Below are 9145 nucleotides of genomic sequence, written 5' to 3' on the forward strand. Positions count from 1 at the left end.
AAGTGGGTTGCTTAGGAAAGAGTGGAAATAAAAATAGAGAAGTTAAAAATATATTATACCTAGAAGGAAGAACATGACCTATAAAAACATTTAAACTAAGAAATAATTTTACATTTAGATTTTCATTTGTTTACGTGATAAACCACATTCTATTTCTTTGAGAAGAGAGCTGTTCTCTGGATTACATCCTTTAATTTTACATTTAGATTTTCATTCGTTTACGTGATAAACCACATTCTATTTCTTTGAGAAGAGAGATGTTCTCTGGATTACATCCTTTAATGCTTGTTTCACTTGCTGGTTCCTTAAAGTATAAATGAAAGGGTTTAATAGAGGGGCAATTGAAGTATTGAGTAAGGATACTCCCTTGATTAAAGATATTCTCTCCTTAGCTGAGGTTTTGATATACATGAAAATGCAGCTACCATAAGAGATGGAGAGAACAATCATGTGAGAGGAACATGTGGAAAAGGCCTTTTTCCTCTGACTAGCTGATGGAATTTTTAGAATTGTCAAAGCAATGTAGGAATAAGATAGAATCACTAATGTTAAATTAGCTGAGAGTGTCATTAAAGCTACAATGAAACTGAGAAGCTCATGAAAATGTGTGTCTGTACAGGAGAGCTGCATTATGGGATCAAGATCACAATAGAAATGGTCAATAATATTGGAGTCACAGAAATCCAGTTGGAGACCTAGAATCAGACCTGTCAAGACAAACAGGAAACTAGAGAACCAAGAGCTAAAAACAAGCAGGAAGCAGACTTTGCTGTTCATGATCGTTGTGTAATGCAGGGGCTTGCAAATGGCAACATAATGATCATAGGACATGGCAGCCAGAAGGTAAAATTCAGAAGTTCCAAGAAGGAAAGCAAAAAAAAAAAAAAAAAAAAAAAAAAAACTGAGCAGCACAACAATTATAAGTAATGGTTTTGTCTCCACTTGCAATATTAACTAGAAATTTAGGAATACAAACAGATGTATAGGAAATTTCTAAGAGGGAGAAATTTCGAAGGAAGAAGTACATGGGAGTCTTGAGGTGGGAGTCCAACAAGGTGAGGAGGATGATGGTCAAGTTTCCAGTAACACTTAATATGTAGGTGAGAAGTAGAAAAAGAAAAAGTAAAATCTTCCATTGTGGATCATCTGTCAATCCTAGCAGAATAAACACTGTCACTGTTGTGCAATTTCCCATTATTGACTTCAGATTTCTACCATGCCTAGATGTGAAAATAAGAAAAATCCAAACTGAAGATAATCAAGACAAAAGGCTGGTCATTACTGGTTATTAATTCTAATGGGGGGAGCATGCAGTATTGAAAAAAATGAATTCTGTATTGCAAAAAAAAATCTTATTCTTTTTATCTAGTATTGCATTGGCAGATTTTCTTTTTTTATTATTATGTTCAATCCAAACCTTAAACTAAGTTTCCATTCACTCAGAACATGCAATAAATAGGAAAAAGAGGGTCTTTCACAAATCAGCTGAATGGTTAAAAATTAATTTAGCAAATTAATGTGTGAAATTTACAAAATGAATAATCTCTTAGTAGAAATTCAAGGTTAACTTGTATTTTTATAAGTGGGATAGATATAACTTGGGGACAAGTTTTTTCTCCCTTCAGATATCAAAATCCATTATTTCATTATATCACTTTTATTTATATCTTAATAAAAAGTTTCATAAGTTACTGTGGCCAAAAAAATAAAAAATTATTTGGTTGCCAAAATAATATTATGATATGGTTGTATTTAGCTCTTATTTCAATCAGAATTTAGAATACAATCTATCACCAGGTTCATTTTTAATATCTTTCTGACTTACTAGTAATAGCCAGAGACAACATTCTTCTTGTATAACCTTGGAAAAATAAGGTCCACGCTGATAAATGGCAAGACATTAGAGGAAAATATTATGAGAAACTATTCTTATCGTGTATGAAACCTTAAAACAGGATACAAATGTAAGCAATTGTTTTTTTGTTTGTTTGTTTAATTATTTTAATATGTACCCCTGATCACATTTCCTCTGATCTCTTCCCAGAGATTGCTCCCATTTCTCAGCGTCTCTATCTAAACTTCAATGTCTCTTTAACTACTGGTTTATTTTCCGCTGCCCACAAATATGTTCAAATCGCCCCCCTACTTTAAACAAACAAACAAAAAAACTTTTCTAGACCCTACTACTTGCTCAAAGTATGTTCTCAATTTCTCAGCCAAATTCCAAGAAAAAGCTATTTAGAAATTTCACAAACACAAACACTCTCTCTCACTCTCTTTCTGTCCTTTCTTTTTGTCCTCAATTCTCTAGTCATTGACTTCTCTCTATTAAAAAAAAAAAAAAAACCTTTGAAAAACACTCGTTATTTTTCTAATTAATTCTGTTCTCCATGTATCTGCAATGCATTTCTAACCAATGGAGTTCTGAATTGATCATTTTTTGTCTAAATTATGAATATATACATAGTACAGAAATTTTTTCTTATTAGTTCTGCCAAAGACATTTGTTAACTCAGGCTTCATAAAGATGATAGCAATTACAAGAGATTCCTATGTCAATATTTTCACATTTCTCCCATTCATAAGGAGATGGTACATAGAGAACATACTTATCTGACAGCTCTTCTGATGGTTTAATTCAGAGGTTTAACTTTTACCAATGAAATGTAATGGGATTATCTTGAACTTGAGGAACCCACATACCTCTGTCTCTTGCATGTCCACTCTCACAAATGCATGTCCATATTCATAGGCGTAATCAAAATAGAAAATCATTCATCTCTTCTAAGCCTGTAAATGGCATTTTGTACATGGAAACATGGTCCCAAATGTGATTATCTTGAGAAATTGTGCTTGTTATAACAGTGGGACATAATTTTCTGGACCTTAGAAACATAGAAGGAAGGCATAATATACCTATGAGAGATGTCACAGCACCATAACTATAATAGAATTATAGTTATATAACTATATATATATTTATAATAAGTTATATAATATATAGTTATACAACTTCTTCTTTAGAGGAAGATTTGCATTTTTCTCTAAAAAATTCATGAACCCATAAAATGTAAACATGTTTTAACTAGTGCTTTTATAATGTAATGTAAATATGGTGAACAAACAGCAGCCCTAGGGATCTATGTTCAGAAGTAGCTAATGAATCCCCAATCCAATTGACTTTTGTGAAAATTTCAGATTTGGAACTGAGGGAGTGGAGTCCTCAGAGATATGAGTAACTCAAGAATTATTTGCTTTCATATGATTTGCTTTTTCCTTCATGTAGCCATTATGTGCATTATCCAAGTAATCCAAGTCTAAAATTGTGAATGCTATGGGGCAAGTTAAGTTTGGCTGAAATTCTTATACATTCTGTACCTAGGAAATAAGATTCCAAATGTATAAAAGTAATTGTAAAATAGAAGGTGATTAGAACAAAGAATACAAAATAACCACTGCCCCAAATACCTATGATTTGGGGGAAAATTCAGGTTGCAGAAATCGTTTCCATGCATATAGTCTATCTTGTAGGAACATCTTATCATCCTCTTGAAAACCATACGGTTTCATAACAATGGCTTATTTCAATTTTTGCCCAACTAACAGTGGCTTATGTTGATATATTTCTCATATTATTCACATACAAAGTTTTTTTTTTACATTTTGTTGCACAGATGGATAAATATATATTCAATTTAAGTTAAATAAAGTATGTACAGTCTGCTGTTGTATGAAGGTTAATTGTTTTAAATATGTTCTTGCCATTAAGCTTGGGTTTTAGAATACCAAGTAAGTATTCAAAAGTATGATTTTATGTTTGATGTGTTTTTCTTGGAGGAGACTAAAATGTTTCTAAGTGGCATCTCTTTCTACTGGTTTAATGTGACCTCCATATTTCAATTTGAAATCTTCAGTCTCTTTTCTAGCAATGTATTAAGAATTTTAGACTTATCAACATCAAATGACATTTTGATATCACTGGAGAAAATTTCTGTGAGATGAAATAGTATCATTGTTTTTGTTTTCGGTAGAACCATATAGCTTGATATCACCCATATATATCAATAATTAAAAAGACATTTCAATTCTACTTCCTTTTTCATTGCAAGTTATATCTAGTTCTATTTAGGAACAATAATAGACTCTAACTTCCTTAAAAAAAACCACCTTATGTTATATAAATTATTCTTGATATTATTGTTTTGGTGTCATGTTTTAAAAAGGAAAGTTTTCCAGGTAGACGACAAACACTCTAATGTTTTTTATTCTTTTTAATATATTTATAGAACAAGAATTAGACAGAAATATGGGAATGAGTGAATTGCTTTAAGAAAACCAATAAAAGTATTACAAAGTCTTTGGCAAATGAATAATTACTGTATCAATAATATCAATATTGTATGGACAATACCAATTATATCAATAAACAGTATATCTTTTTTATACTTCTGGGACTTTTTTGGTATATTAGGTTTTTTTGGGGGGTGCTTTCTATATACTACATCATTATCTTACACTCTTTTTAGATTTTTAAAGTGATATAAGTTATGAACACTTTAAATATAACATATAAATATGTAAATGACTATTCTTTGAAGGAATCAATGGTGTTCTTATCTTTATGGAAAAATATATGTGATATATAGATATGTATATATATGTGTGTGTGTGTATATATACATACATGCATATACACATATATATTCTTATATCTTAAGAAAAGTAAGATGAGTCTTACATATTAGAGGAAGTTAAGGGAATAATTTGAACATATAATTACCAGTTTTTATTCAGAGAGAGACATTGAGTTGGTACAATGGATAATGAAGTAACTCTGGAATCAGGAAGACTTGAAATATTTACTAGGTATGTGTGATCTTGTTCAGGTCAGGTCACTCCTCTCTGTCTCAGTTTTCCCATCTGTAAAATGGGGATAACAACTAAACTTCTCATTTATATGCATATTATTATATTACTTATTATATATTTCCTAGTTACTTTATCTTTTATTTAATATATTATATCATTTATAGTTATATATACTAAATCAGGTTCTCACTAAAACAGATATACAAATTTTAAAGTGCTGTATAAATTCTGCCTATTATTATTATTATTATCATTAACACAAAAGACCACTATGTCTTGGCATCAGATTTTCATCTGAAATCTCCTACATGTCTTATCTAGTACTATTCAAAGTACATATCTAGTACTATTAAATGCCTTGAAAGAGAGACTATCTTGCTTTTTGTTCTTGGTAGTCCTGGAATGTAGCACATTGTTCCACATATAATAAATAATTTTTATTCACTCACTAATGATCAAGTATAATTGGGTTTGTCAAGAATCAATTGTATTAGAATAACATTTTTTAACAAAATTGCTAAGGAAATTTCTTCAACAAGGTATATGTCAAAGAATTTCTAGATCATGTATGTTATAAAATGGAGGACTAAACATTTTTTCTGATCTATATGACCTCTCCAAAAAAGAAATTATGCACCAAAAATAAAGCAACATTAGCTCTCTTCATGGTTTAGAATATAGAAGATTCAAAAAAAGCAACTCTCCCTTCCCCCAAAAAGTGCATGAACTGATACTCACTGAATCTAAGTTTTACCTAGCACCCTTTTCTCATCTCTCATTTTATAGCAGTGAGGCTGCATTAGTAAACCACATAATTCCTAAAGACTTGTTTTTTTCTAAATAGGACTTGATTCATTCTGATGTTATAGAGTCAAGTACCCATGGCTATCATGTGATTCTTTATTGAGAATGAATCTTCCTCTGCCTTATCAATAACTAGTTAAATGAGCCTCTGAATTCATTATGTAGAGTCTGAGAAGGACAGACATTGAATTCTCATATGCTTTCTGTAGAGGCTCCTCTATTGCAGGTGTCTAAACAAATAAAATCCAGATTATGTACCCCAGATCATCCTCTTGGGGAGTGCCTTATACCGGTTATTTTTGTTCAATGACTAATTTCTACATACAAAAAAGTATTATTCAGCTGTGGTTTTAGGGGAACATAAATAATATTCCCCTAAATGATAATTCAAACTTTTAGTTATAATAGAGGCATCGTATCCAGAATGAGACAGATGATAATAGCCTTTCTGTATTAATCTGTTTAGACCAAATCTGGAGTCCTGACTTTACTTCTTATTGCCACATCTTCAAAAAGATATTAAGCACCTGACTCTAGTCCAGAAGAGATAATAATAGTTGGTGAAATGACTAGGAACCATTCCACATAAGAATATACTCACTTGGAGAAGAGAAAATAGGAGTCACTAGATAGTATTTGAAGGATTGTGGAACGAACATTGGTCTGGATCTCAATGTCTACTGAAGGTAGATTTAACAACAAGAAGGCAAAATTAAACCCCACAAAAAGCTAACTAAATAGACAGTTTATTATAGATAGATAGGAAGGTAGATAGATAGATAGATAGGTATATAGTTACATAGATAGGTAGGTAGATGGATGGATGGATGGACTCATAGATAGATAGACAGATAAAATACATGTACTCTCAAATAGCTAACAATCTAAAAGGACAGACAACATGCAAGCAACAATGTAAAAATTTTTGAGATGGATATATAAAAATTATTACAAATTATCTCCTAAAGTCTTCAAAATAATTCTGTCCCCACCTTATCAAGATTCTTTCTTCCAGCATGGTGCAGTGGGAAAGAATGCTTTCTGTGTTTTGAATCAGTGGAAATTAAATGGAATTCTGACTCTTTTACTACATTATGACCTTAAAAAAGTAACATGAATCTTCTGGAATTCAGGTTCCTTATCTATAGAATGATGATATTCATACATATAAAAGGCCCTTTCAAACTGCGAATCTAAAGTCCCTTTGATGAAATGAAACTCTCCTATTTCATATAATCCAAAGAACTGAACAAAGTAAATCTGCTTCCATATTACAGGCACTTGTTAATGTTAAGACGAACGAACATCGCACTAGATCTCAATGACTCCTAAAGATAGGTTTAGCAGCAAGAAGGCATAGTTAAACTTCCTAAAAAGGCTAAATAAATAGACAGTTTAGATAGATAGAAATATAAATAGTTAGATAGATGGATAGATGGATGGATGGACAGATGGATAGAGAGCTAAAATGTTTTTGCTGTCAAGTAGCTAATAGTCTGAAAGGACAGACAACATGCAAGCAGCAAAATAATAATTTTTAGATGGAAATATAAAAAATTATTATAACTTTATCCTAAAATCCTCAAAATAATTCTGTCCCCACCTTATCAAGATTCTTTCTTCCAGCATGGTGCAGTGGGCAAGAATGCTTTCTTTGTTTTGCATTAGTGGAGATTAAATGCAATCCTACTTCTGTTATTACATTGTGACCTTAAAGAAGTGACATGAGTCTTCTGGGTTTGAGATTCCTCATCTGTGGAATGATATTCTTATAAATATACATGCATATATGTGTGAATCTATAGCCATGTCTATATCTAAAGCTACAAAATATTCTTTTAAACTGTGAATCTACAGTCCCTGTGATGAAATGGTACTTTCCAGTTTCATATGATCCAAAGAACTGAACAAACAAAATCTGTTTCTATAGTAGAAGCAGTTGTTGCTATTAGGACTTGGCTCTTAACCTTCCTTGCACCATAGAATAACACTTGTCCAGGAGAAGATTTTAGAGGAGAGCTAGATATTTCTCTAACACCAAAGTCACTAAGGCTAGAGTTACAAATGATGACTTTTCCACTCTGACTTTCTTAGAGAGAGTACTTGTTTCCTTGACAAATCAAGTATGAATATTCTATGTTCATGATGGTCACTGGAAGAACTTTTAGATGCTTGAACATCATCTCATGATTCTTCTGAGCCCAAGGCACTAAAAACTCATACTGCAAGCTCACTGTATATACTGTGTCTCAGGTGCATTTTCTACATATAACCCTACTCAAAGCCAAAGGAATAAATAACAAACTTAGAATTTGAACCTGTTCACTCTTGACTCAACACTTTTAATGCAATTTCAAGCCTATTTTCATCAAGGATTAGCTACAATGCTTGCATAGATGATTCTTATAAGATTCTTCTTATCTCAAGAAAGTAGGAATAGGTATTGAATATAAATGTATTGTACATCACTTTGATAAAATTACTGTACACAAACTTTTCAAAGTATCTTTCTACCTCTTTGAGATTGCTTTTTAAAAATTATTCCCCCCCACCTTTTTCTTTTTCTTTCTTTTTTTTTTTTTTTTTTTTTTTTTTTTTTTTTTTTTTGCTGAGGCAATTGGGGTTAAATGACTTGCCCAGGATCTCACAGGTAGACCAGATTTGAACTCATTCTCCTGACCTCAGGGCTGGTGTTTCTATCCACTGCACAACCTATCTGCCCTTAAAATTTTATTCCCAAAAGTTTTTGATATTGTGTGATCTCTAACACAAATTTCTTTCTTATGTATTTGATCATATACAATTGTTGTTCCTAATTTGATTATCTAAAGTTCCATTTGAATTTCATTGCACGATGTGCATTGAAATCTTGGCATCTAAATGTGGAAATTCTTCTATCTTTGTTATTGAGAATGGATAGATATAGTAAAGAAAACCAGAATTCAAATCTGACTCAGAACTTAAATAGCTGTATTATGCTGGGCAAGCCATAGTTATTTGCCTCAGATTTCACAATTGTAAAATGGGGATGATAGCATCTACTCTCAGGATGTTGTGAGGATTAAATGAAATGCTTCTAAAGCACTTAATGGAATACCTGATACATAGTAAGTGCTATATAAATACTAGATATTGTTGTTATTATGTGCCAGAATATTTATTTGTCCTATTTTGCATGAGTTTCCTATCCTTTAACTTTTATTTCCTCTCTACTCTGAAGATAGTGGCAGGGAAGGAGACAAATCCAGCTTCCCCTAACTAGTAGCCTAAAGGTTTGGTAGATCCACTGGGACTCAGCCTTACCAGAGCAACTGAGGCAAAAGGTAGAATGTTTATTCTGAAGACAGACATATAATGATAATAGTTATTTTAATTTGTGTTAGAACACAGAGACAATAAGGTACCGTACAAGAATTTAATTTAATTTCATAAACATTTATTTAGATATCTGTTGTATGTTAAGATGAGATCT

The 9145-nt window shown here is 31.7% G+C and overlaps 1 pseudogene; it reads right to left on the minus strand.

Moving 5' to 3' along the window:
• Positions 1–237: 237 nt before the first annotated feature.
• LOC100918914 lies at positions 238–1195 on the minus strand (annotated as a pseudogene).
• Between the last annotated feature and the right edge of the window lie 7950 nt (positions 1196–9145).

Source organism: Sarcophilus harrisii, chromosome 5 (genome assembly GCF_902635505.1).
Source record: "Sarcophilus harrisii chromosome 5, mSarHar1.11, whole genome shotgun sequence".
In the NCBI taxonomy this organism is placed as follows: Eukaryota; Metazoa; Chordata; class Mammalia; order Dasyuromorphia; family Dasyuridae; genus Sarcophilus; species Sarcophilus harrisii.